Below are 12,083 nucleotides of genomic sequence, written 5' to 3' on the forward strand. Positions count from 1 at the left end.
TGTTTTAACAATAGAAAAAATAGTGAATATATTGCTGTTGCTAAGGCTCGTGTATGTGAGAACACAAAAAAATTGTAAACAATCCTGTTTACTTGCAACATATGAACCGACATTTGCAATGAATATAAGTTGAAAATAGGATGCAACGTATAAAATTGGTTACAGGCCAAATTCATTCGTTTTTTTTTCTTCCTTATTTCGTTGATGATATTTTAGGGGGAAACATGTTCGCGCTTCTATTTTTTTTTTCGCTAAATTTGTTCGCCAAAAATCATCGATCAATCAAATCAATTTCATTCTTTATTATTTTCATTTATTGTTGTAGATTTTTAAAATGAAATCACCACTGATTATTCAGATTCTATTCATGAAAATTCTTTATTCTTTTTTTGAATTCAAAAAATCAACTGACAGCTTAATAATAGATAAGTTTTCGAGTTTTTGTTGTGTTGTTGTTTATTCTTTGATCACACACACACACACACACACACAAAAAAACAAACTACCGATCAAACATGATCAGTATTCAATTGATAAATCGTTTTCAATAAACATTTTCAGCATCGATTAATTCATTTTAACAATAACATAATAGAAAACAAACAACGACAAAAAAACAATTTCCTTCGTTTTTGTTAAAGAAAAGAATATTTATTAACATTTGTAAAATGTTGATTTGAAAACCCTTTTACTTTCACTAATCAATTCTAAATTCAAACATCTAATCATTGGAAATTGGAAAAACACAATTTGAACACAGAATTACTCGTCTATAGTTTTTTTTGATCATTCAGAATGGTTGTAGTTGTGACGATGATGGTGGGCATATTTGGTTGGTTTTTGTATTTTTTTTTTTTTTTTTTTTTTTTTTTTGTAAATAATAATGTAGAATCAAGGATTGTATTTGTTTATTTCGTAATATATTTTTTGTGTTGGTCTTGTTCTTGTTTTTTTTTGATTGTCATTATTATTATTTTCGTTTCGTTTTGCTTGTAAATCATGACATCGTGAACATGTCATAATATTGTTCATTCATTCATTCAAAATCATTATATCATCATAATAATAATGTGTGTGTGTGTGTGTTTGGATAATTTTCTGATGGAAACACAAACATGGCATAAAATCCAGTATAGCCTTCATTGGAATAAATTGATAGCATTTCCCGCAAATTGAATTAATTTTTTTTTCTGTCGAAGCATGATGATGATGATGATGATGGTCATCATCATTTAGTATCATTAAGCACGAAACACTGAGCCAAAATAGTAAGAAAAAAACTAAAGATGTTTTATTTTTTTTTCTTCACATTCATTCTTCAGGAATAACTGTAACTTTGCGTATAATTTTTTTCTACTTTGAATCATTAAGGTTTATGGATGTTTGTCGAAAACTACCTATATTTGAAAAAAAACTTTATAATTTAATTCAATCAAATCAAATTGAAAAAAATTCATTCTACTAAATCATTTTGACCAATCCGAGAAATCCTTTTCATCAAAATGAAAAAAAATTCTATAAGGTATTTTCCAAAGGGAAATTGTAAAAAAAACAACTTTCTCCATCACTATACTATCATATAATTGCCACTATCATGCAAAAATCCATTAGATTATTACGAATTTTTTTCTTCTTTCTCTTTAATGTAAAGGATTGATGTTTATGTTGATGTTTGAATTTTAAATGAAGAATTTCAGAATTTCAAAACAAACTTTCAGAAAAATGAATTGGAATAAATAATGGATTTTCAATAGGCAAAAAAAAACATTAAATTATAATGATGATGACAATCCTCTTGATCTATCATCATCATCGTTTTTGTATTTTTGAATTTTATTTTTATTTTTTTGGATAAAAGTTCAATCATAGATTATAATGATAGGCAATCGATGGTTTTCAACAAAAGAAAATCTCTACATTTAAATTTTTTTTTTTGTTGAAATTGTTTTCTCAATATTTTTTCCCTAACCAAACAAACAAAAATACATAATATGGATCGCATATTCTTGTTGGTGGGGGGGTGGAGAATCACTTTTCTATGAAACAAAGTAATTGATTTTTTCGTTTTTGACATTCCATATCTTGTTGTCGATTCTGATTTCTTTATATTTTTTTTCTTATTATTCTTTACAACTAGAACGACAGATATATAATGGATGGATGGATAGATCGAAAGATAGATAGATAGATAGGCTGACAAAATGTTTTTTCAACAAACAAAAAAAAAGAAAAGAAAGAAAAAGTTGATGATTTTGATCCAAATCATCATTTATAGATTTTTTTCATGTCGTTGTTGTTGTTGCCATTTTTCTATGTTTCATCATCAATGTTCATACAATTCATTTCATTCTTCGATTTCACAACAACAGCAAAGAAAGAAAGAAAAAATCTTATTTTTTCTAATATTTTTTCATTTTCAATGTTACCATCATCAACCAAATCCTTTGGAGGTTTTTTTTTTTGTCAATCACACTGCAAAAGAAAACTATATCAGAATAAATAGAATCTTTTCAAGTAAAAAAAAAAATAAGCTAAAGAAATGATGCTGATAAGTGACATGTTAACACACAATGCTACACACACAGACAAACACACCCTAACATATAGATATAGTCAAAAAAAATATCTTGATGGTTATAGTAATTGATAATCGAATCGAGCTATCCATCTAGCAATCAAAAACAACAAAAATAAAATAACTGTGAACATTACCGTCACAATATTGTTGTCGAATGTGGCAAAAAAAATGAAGAAATGAAAATGTTTTCATTTGATTCATGTTCTCGGTGTATTACTGATTGATTTTTTTGGATAAGATTTTATATTTATATTCGTATCATACATTTCAATCATAACAATTTTATTTTCCCTCCAGAAAAAACAAGTAAAGATTCAAGTTTTAGGATAAACAATCTTTTTTGATTGTTAAAAACAATTCTATTGGAATCGTATCATAATGTCAGTTACGGATTTTGTTCAGAGCTACTTTGAAATGATGATGAATATAAATAAATTTTCTAATCATTTCATTTCTCATCGAATCATATGTAAGTGTATGTGAATTTGTATGTGATGGTGTGATTGACATTTTTTGTTGTTGTTGTTATTTCGGCCATTTTGAATTTCATTCCAATTTATTTATTCATTTTATCATTAATCGTCAATCAACGAATGTGATGTTGTTGTTGTTGTTTTAATTGAAATTCTATTGGTTCAATGAATTCATTTATTGATTGTATAAAATAAACGACAACATCCATATGATAGTAGTTTGATTTCATCATCATCTATATTCATCAAAGTGTATTCCTGTATTAGAATAAATTCAATGAATGTTATTTGAATAGAAATAAAAGTTCATTCAACTAATTTAGTAGTTAATCATAAGTATGGCTGTTTTGTTCATACAAACAATTGCTATTTTGAACAAAGATCATCATAAGATAATAAAGAGAATTGAAACAAAATTGAAATAATTTTGAGATTGCCTAATACAAAAAGGAACATGAAACTCATAAAGGAACCAGCACACATTCACAATGTTGAAAAGAATTTGATTTAATTATTTTTCAAATTTGATGATGATGATGATACTGATCATGATGATAATCAAAAAAAATTGGTAAATAATAACGGACCATACACTGTTAAAAATGGTATGACTTTATAAGTTCATAAAGTGGAAGTGTGGACTTATAAGTTCACATTAGACCAAGTGAACATATAAACTCACTTTAAGGAATTGTGAGCTTATAACTTCACTTTAAGGAATTGTGAGCTTATAAGTCCACACTTCCACTTTATGAACTTATAACTTCACTTTAAGGAATTGTGAGCTTATAAACTCATACGAGAATGTTGTGAGTTTATAACTTCATACGAGAAAAAATGTGAGGTTTTTAAAATAAAAATAAAAACCCCTATACGCAAGCGTTTTTTTTTGATTTAAAAAATCTTGATGCGCAAGTGAAATTAAATTGAATTATCGAAGTTTTTAATTATTTTTCATTTAAAGATATATTATTAATTATTATAATTATTAAACAAGGCTAATAGGGGTTTCACACTAGCAGCAATGTGAATGAAATATTTCAAATGCAATATTTCAGTCCATAATGCTGAATTGTAGTGAAATATTGCATTTGAAATATTTCATTCACATTGCTGCTAGTGTGAAACCCCTATAATAGAAATTTATCAATAGAAATCGGCTCAGGAACATGAAAAGAGAACCCGACTTGGTTTTCATTGTTCTATCCATCTTTATAGATTATGACCTCGTGATCAAACGGACAAATAAAGTAAATTAGAATCTTTGCATTCATTCGACACTTGTCGGCATTGAAGTTGGGACAGATAGCAATCGACCATCCCCAACATAAATGTCATTCTTTCTCAATCTTAGCTTGATTCCGTGTTATTGTAGGTAGTGATAAAAAATACTTAAAACAAAACCAATGAGATTAGGAAAAAATATGGAACAAGTTAGACATAAACAACAATCATATTCAATGAGCAAACCTGATAACCAAACTTTGTAAGCGAACCACACTTAACAAAAATAATGAATAACAACTAATCGAACAGTAGTTTAAATAATCAAAACAGAACCCTAACAGCTAATTTCAATTACGAGGGCGCTCGTCGCCTCCACATGAATTCACAATTTTTCAAAAAAATTTTCCAAGTCCAAAAATCCAAATTTTTTTGAGTTTGTAATTTTAAAAAATAAAATAAAATCAAAATTGTGATTTTATAACTTCACTTTAAGAAATTGTGAACTTATAAACTCATACGAAAAACATTATGAGTTTTTAATTTATAAAAAATAAAATAAAATCCAAAATTCGAATTTTTAAAGTCATACGAAAAACGTTGTGATTTTATAACTTCACTTTAAGGAATTATGAACTTATAAACTCATACGAAAAACCATGTGAGTTTATAACTCCATTCGAAAAACATTATGAGTTTTTAATTTAAAAAAAATAAAATTAAATCCAAAATTCGAATTTTTAAACTCATACGAAAAACGTTGTGATTTTATAACTCCATACGAAAAATATTGTGAGCTTATAAACTCATATGAAAAACCATGTGAGTTTATAAGTCCATCCGAAAAAACATTATGAGTTTTTAATTACAAATAAAATCCAAAATTCGAATTTTTAAACTCATGCGAAAAATGTTGTGAGCTTATAACTTCATACGAGAAATAATGTGAGTTTATAACTTCATACGAGAAAAAATGTGAACTTATAAGTCCACACTTCCACTTTATGAACTTATAAAGTCATACCATTTTTAACAGTGTAGAAATGAAACGTTGCCTTATAATTTATACACACACATTCTATAAATTGAATTTCAAATAATTTTCTTTTTTTCTATCTCTTGGATTCTCAACAGAAATAAAAATTGGACACGTAAAACAAAACAAAATGAAATGAAATAAAAAAAAAATATAAAATAAATACAAAAAAACAACAACAACAGCAGTTGAAACAATTTTTGACTTTGTATTCTTTTGTTTTAATTTTTTGTTTTCGATTTCGTTTTTTTTCATCTTCATTTTCTTTATTATATTTTTGGTTGAATGAAAAACTATCTATCTATCGGTTAGCTAGACTCATTATTTTCAAATGAAAAACGATAATCAACCAACTGCCAAACAGAAAACAAGACAGTGTTGAAGAAATAATAACAAACGAAAAAAAATGTGAAACGGATTCGGAATTTGTTTCAAATGTGTAGCGAAAAAAACGAAAACGAAGGAAACAAAATCGAAATGAAATGACATGAGATGAGCATTGAAAAACAAAAATTTTCCTCTGTTTTTCTTACAGATACTGTGTGTGTTTGTGTGTGTTGATATATAATAACTATTTGTGAAATGAAATTCTTGTTTCCGCGAAAAAAATAAAGGCTTCAGATCTTATTCACACACACACACATCACATATATAAATGTCTTTGGCATCAGCATTTTCTATCATTTTCTTGTTTTATTTTGGCTTTGCTTTGCTTCAGACAAGCAAAAAAAAAAATTGAATAATTAAATTTTCTCAAAGTGAATTAATTTCTTTGTCAAGTTTTTTGTTTTGTTGTTGTTCCATGGAATGATTCTGTCGTTGTTTCATTAGTTTCAATCTTCCAATAGCATCCAACCCGACCCAATTCTCAATTGGACACATGCTCATCACACACATTTTCTAAACTGAATAATGATGATTATTATTATTACTTTTATTTGATTGTTAGCCTTTTTTTTTGTTTCAATTTTCGACCATTTGATAATAATCTAAATTTATTAGAATGTAACCGTATCACGCCATTCATCCATTCATTCATCGAATCATACCCATCATCAATCGTACAATTTGGCTGTCGCTAACTCCTGGGTGTGATATTTGTCAAATTTCTTTTCACTTTTCGTTTTCTTTTTGGGATTCTCTTGAGATTTTTCCTCTTAAATTAAATCAACATTTTTTTTCGTTGCTTTTTCAAGTAAAATTTATTTTAGCAGAATTTCATTTTAAAATTTTTTAATAGAAATATGCATTTAATTATGGTATTTACTGTTACTGTCAAGCCGAAAAAACAGTCAATCAAATAAAACAAATAAAAATATTCTGAATACTCTATAATAGAATCCGAATGGGTTTAGCTGACCTAATCATAATCATGAATCTTCATTCACTTTATAACATTAGAATTTTTATCAAGTCAGCATATGTAATAGCGAATAATATATCAATATATATTGATCTTTTTTTTGGAACATATTTGAATCCAAATTGTTACAAAATTCAAGTGATTACTAAAAGTTATAATTTTCTGGTTAGAAGAAGAAGAATCGGATCAACAATAGAATCCAGATGTATATTTTAAACAAAAAAAATAAAAATAAAAATAAAAAATTCAATTCAATTCTACACATATAACACAATATAACAACATGTCAGCCGCGCATCACAATTCTTTTTTTTTATTGTTGTTGATCCAATTTTGTTCCAACCAACAAAAAAAAAAAGAAAAGAACAAAAAAAATGAATAGATACGCCTATAGGGTTTTTTTTCACTCAAACAACGACAATAAGAATGATGATAATAATAATAATAATAAAAACCAAAACGATTCAAGTTGTTCAATAGAGAATTGAAAGAAAGAAAGAAAGTGAAAAAATAAAAAAAAGAAGAGCTAAAAAGATGGATTTGAATTCAAGAAAAGAATCGTTATTCTTTTTGCCAGAATTTTTTTACTTTTTTGTTGTTGTTGAATTTCTTTGTATTGACAACATAGCCTTTTAGCATCTATCTGCTGTACGGAAATCTTTTTTTTCATCTATTTTCCAATTCTTTTTTTTTCCACAATGTATTAACTTATTTGTTGAATATATTTTTCTTACTTTCTTTTACTTTCACTGTTACTTTCGGTTGTTACAAAAGAATTTTGTTCATTGCAGACACACACACACTCGTTACTCGGATATTATTGTACAAATAATTTTATTTCATCATCATCATCATCATCAATTTTTTTATTGAATATTTTTTTATTATTATTATTGACAAAAAATATATAACTTAACTGATTATATTGAGAATTTTACATTCAAATTCTTTTTCCTTATGTTCTTCTATTTATTTTAATGATTTTTTTTCTAACCAATAATAAAAATAACATATCTGTTTTTAACATTATTGAATCATACACATGCTAAAAGTTTCAAACGGAGCAACAACAAAAAAAATCAAATTACAAAATGACTATGACTTTTTTCCGATAATAATAATTATAATATGGTTTTAAAAATTTGTATCTGGGTTTTTTTTTAATTTCTATTACAAAGTATGAAAAAGAATATGATGATTGCTTTTAGCCATTTATTTTTTCCTCTCTTCATCGATATTATAATGATGATAATTCTTTTTTTGGTTCGCTTCATTTCCCTACACCAAAGCCCCAATAAAAAGTCTTTTTATTTGATTTTTTTCGGTTCAAAACAGATTTTCAATTGATTTTTGATTTCATTTTAAATTTTTTGTTGGAAACAAAAAATTAATGATGATAATTATTTCATTGTTTTTTGGCAATAAAAAATGACCTATCACTATTTATTGAGGAGAATCCATGCCATCCACTATATATACAAGCAAGCAAACATTCATACTTTTTTTACCAATTGTTTTTTTTTCGTTTTTGCTATTTCAAATGGGTTCAATATAACGATATAGTTGTTGGACAGAATGTGTTAATGTTGATGGAAAATGGTGATCATGATCATCATGATGATGATGATTATGATTGTCAGCTAAAAAGCAAAAAAAACGCTATTATAACACATAGACGTCAATCGTTTCAATGTTTTTTGTTTTCAATGAAAGTTTTTGTTTTTTCCTATCTAAAATATATACATCACTTTTTTTATACATCCAAAAAATGTGAACCAAAAAAAAGTGGTTCAATATCAGACAGGATTTTTGTTCATGTTTTGTTTCAACAAAAAAAACATTTAGATGGGTTAGATTAACCGAAACAAAACAACAACAAAAAAAAACGGTAAAGACAAAAAACGGATATCAAGTAGAAGAGAAAAAACATGATGAGATTCATTATTTCTTGTTGTTGTTACATCGTTTGTATTTATTTTTTTTCTTCATTGAATATACTTTGAGTGTGTTATTCATTCGACCCATAGAATAACAAAACGAAAATTGAATGAATGATTTCCATGTGAATGTTTTCCATTCTTATTCAATTATTTTATTCAATGATGATGATCATGATGGTGATGATAATGTGTTCTGTATGTCTGTGTGTGTTAGTGTATTTAACAACTGTGTAATGAATGAAATTATTATGTTTATTATTATTATTATTCTTGCTTACCCCTTCGTTGTCTTTACCATATGGATGATTTCATGTCTTTGTCATGAAATGATGATAATCACAATGATAATAATTATTATTATAAAAAGAGAATTTGAGTAAAAGTGTGAAATTGAGAAATATAAAAAAAAATTACTTCACACGATTATGCATGAATTGATCAAAATTCTTCTTTCAATCATCATCATTCTTTGCTATGCTTCTATTTTTTTCGTTTTGTTTTCTCGGTTGATTGCCTAATTATATTATTCGCACAAAGATCGAGCCAGAAACAAAAAAAAAAGAATCAAAATAAAAATCCATGGATTTTTTTTTGTAAAACAAAAATTCTGTAGATTTACAACAGAAAGGTTCAAATAACTGAATAATAATAATATTATCTGGTTTCAATCGATTAAACTCATTAAAAAAAATTACTCACTATAATCATATGGTTATTGTTGAAAATTCATTCATTTTTTTAATATGGAAAAAAAATCCAAGGCTAAAACTCATCTAATTTTACTGACAACCATTTTTTTCAACAAAAAAAGAAAAAAAATTTAAAACTTTTCAATATTTTCAGTGCGTGTATGAAATGAAAATTTTCTGATTATGAAAATATATTCTGTTTTATTAACAAGTTTTTTTTGTTGTTGTCTTTTACGGGAAACGAAAAGCTTTTCCTGTGCTTTTCGTTTTCCTAAACTTAACCACATCATCAACAATAATAATAATAATAACAATAATTCTGCCACAAAGATTTCAAGGGAAATTTCCTGAATGAAAAAAAAAATTGTTATGAATCTAAGGAGATTTTTTTCTATTCTTTTCTTTCGCTTATAAAAATATTCAAAAAATGTAAATTTGTACTTCTGCGATGTTGATTCAGTGGGATTTTTTTTTTGCTTCTTTTTTTTTTAGTTGGAATATGATTTGTTCATCGAAATTTTGTTATTTTGATATTCAGATTTATATAAAATTTAACAAATTCTTTTTTTTTCGTCGAAAAAAATCAGAGTTTCAAAAGAAAAATGATTGCATTTATGCAAGTTTAAAGTATTGACCGATCGAATTCTTTTTTTTTTTTTTTTTTTTTGTTGTATACAATGGTTCGGTCATTGTTATAACATTCATAACATGTTTTAGCATGATGCTTTCAAAAAAAATGTCCAATGTCCATTCCGAAAATTCTTTGGCCAGTCAAAGTAATCATCCCGTTTGTTTTTTTTTCTTTACATTCAAAATAACACACATGTGCTTATGCAAGTGCATTGTCAAAAAAAAAAAATTCAATTCTATAGACATATGAATGTTCAGTAAAAAAAAATCTGCTAGCCAAATAGAATATACGCATGTGAAATCAATCCAATCTGTTTTAACCATTCTTATAAATGAAACATTTACTACTACTATATGTTTAGGATTCATACTCGGGCCGAATTGTATATTCTCATTCACACAATTACATAACCTTTTTGAACTAACGTTCACTTATAAATGTGACACTTTCGAATGCCTAAGTGTGAACAAATCTTTTCCTAGTAAGTTTACGCAATATTCTTCTTTTTTTGATTCTTGTTTCTGGTTGATAGAATTGCTTTCTTTCTTTTTTGTTTTGGTTTTCGAAACGAGAAAGAAAGTTAGGAAAAGAAACTATTGTATCTTGTTAAAGGGAAACGAACCAAAGGTTTTTTTTCGGACACAAAAAGAAAACGAAAGAGTCAAATATTTTTCGGATGCTTTTTCGCTCTATATCCATTAAACTTTACATAGGATGTATACGTTACACTTTCAGTTAGATTTTTTGAAATGAATCATGACCGAAAAACAACCAAAAAAAAACAAGGATGAACAGTTAGTTGAAGACTTTTGTCTTTCGAATAGTCATACTACTAGAATATCATTTTTTATGAAAATATCAAAATGGAATAGATCTATACGAAAATATGAGATTCGTATAGATATTAGTGATAGAAACAAAAAAGTGATAGAAAGCATTTTCAACATTATATTTCAATGAGAAGGGTATCCAACAAGAATAAAATATAGTAATTTCTTTTTGTCCAGGGTATCAATGATATACGATAGTAGTTATGTGTTTAGGTTACATTCTTTTCGTTGGCGTCATTACGATTCTTGTTTGTTATTGGTTCAATTTCACATTGTGATAGTAGCGGTGGTAGTAGCTTTAATAATGATAGTGGTCCAGAATTTATATCAAAAATAAATGGCGCCGACTCCAATAATACACTCTACTACCAACAACAACAACAATAATCAAAACGGTTAAAAAAGATCCATGATCCACTAACCACTGTGTGTGTTAAAAAAATACCGAATATTTGTGTTTACACATTTTTTTTGTTTCTCTCATTTATTATTATTATAAAACATAGTTTGAATGTTTTTAATGAAAGTTCATGTGTGTGTATGTTTGTATTTGTGTGGGTGTGTGTGTGTGTGTGTGTGTATGTACAAGAATATAGTCGATTTTCACGATTATTCATGAAATAATTATTTTAAAATTCATCATAAATTAAAATACGATCATAATAATCAAATGAAATTAATGTTAATATTTTCTATGGAATTTTTGTTGTTGATGTATCAAATTTATCATCATCATCAATATTAAAATATTCATTGATCGAATCAAAACATTTGATCAACAACAACAACAACATCAACAAAAATTAAAATTCATTAAAAACAAGATTTTTTTCCCTATCAAATTGGTTATCACCATCATCATCGTCATATCCTTTCCGACTTTTTTTTCTGTCATTAGTGTTTTATTTATGTTTTTATTATTATTAATTTTTTTTTCATTTCACTAATATTTCACTAATGTGTTTGAATAACGATCATTCTATGAATTCCAATATATCGGATTAAATATGTGATGTATTTGAGTGAATTTTAATGGCCAAATATGATAACTATCGATGTGTATAGCATACTTTTTCCTATGTTTTAAATAGTGATGATGAGTATTTAAATATCCAAGGAATAAAAAAAAATACATAAGAGCCCATAAGTTTTTCGTCAATCTTTTTCGATTTTGTGGTGTTATTCCAACAAATTTTGTCTCTAATAAAACATTATTGACATAACATATGTATGGGCAAACTTCTTTTTTTTTGTTTTGTATTTGTGGTCAACATCAATTTACGGACAAACAAACATAAAGAGAGAAAAAAAATGTTTAC

Source organism: Dermatophagoides pteronyssinus, unplaced genomic scaffold (genome assembly GCF_027571235.1).
Source record: "Dermatophagoides pteronyssinus isolate colony J.1.1.1.1 unplaced genomic scaffold, Derpt_VIB-CSIC_2022.12 sq0001, whole genome shotgun sequence".
Classification (NCBI taxonomy): Eukaryota; Metazoa; Arthropoda; class Arachnida; order Sarcoptiformes; family Pyroglyphidae; genus Dermatophagoides; species Dermatophagoides pteronyssinus.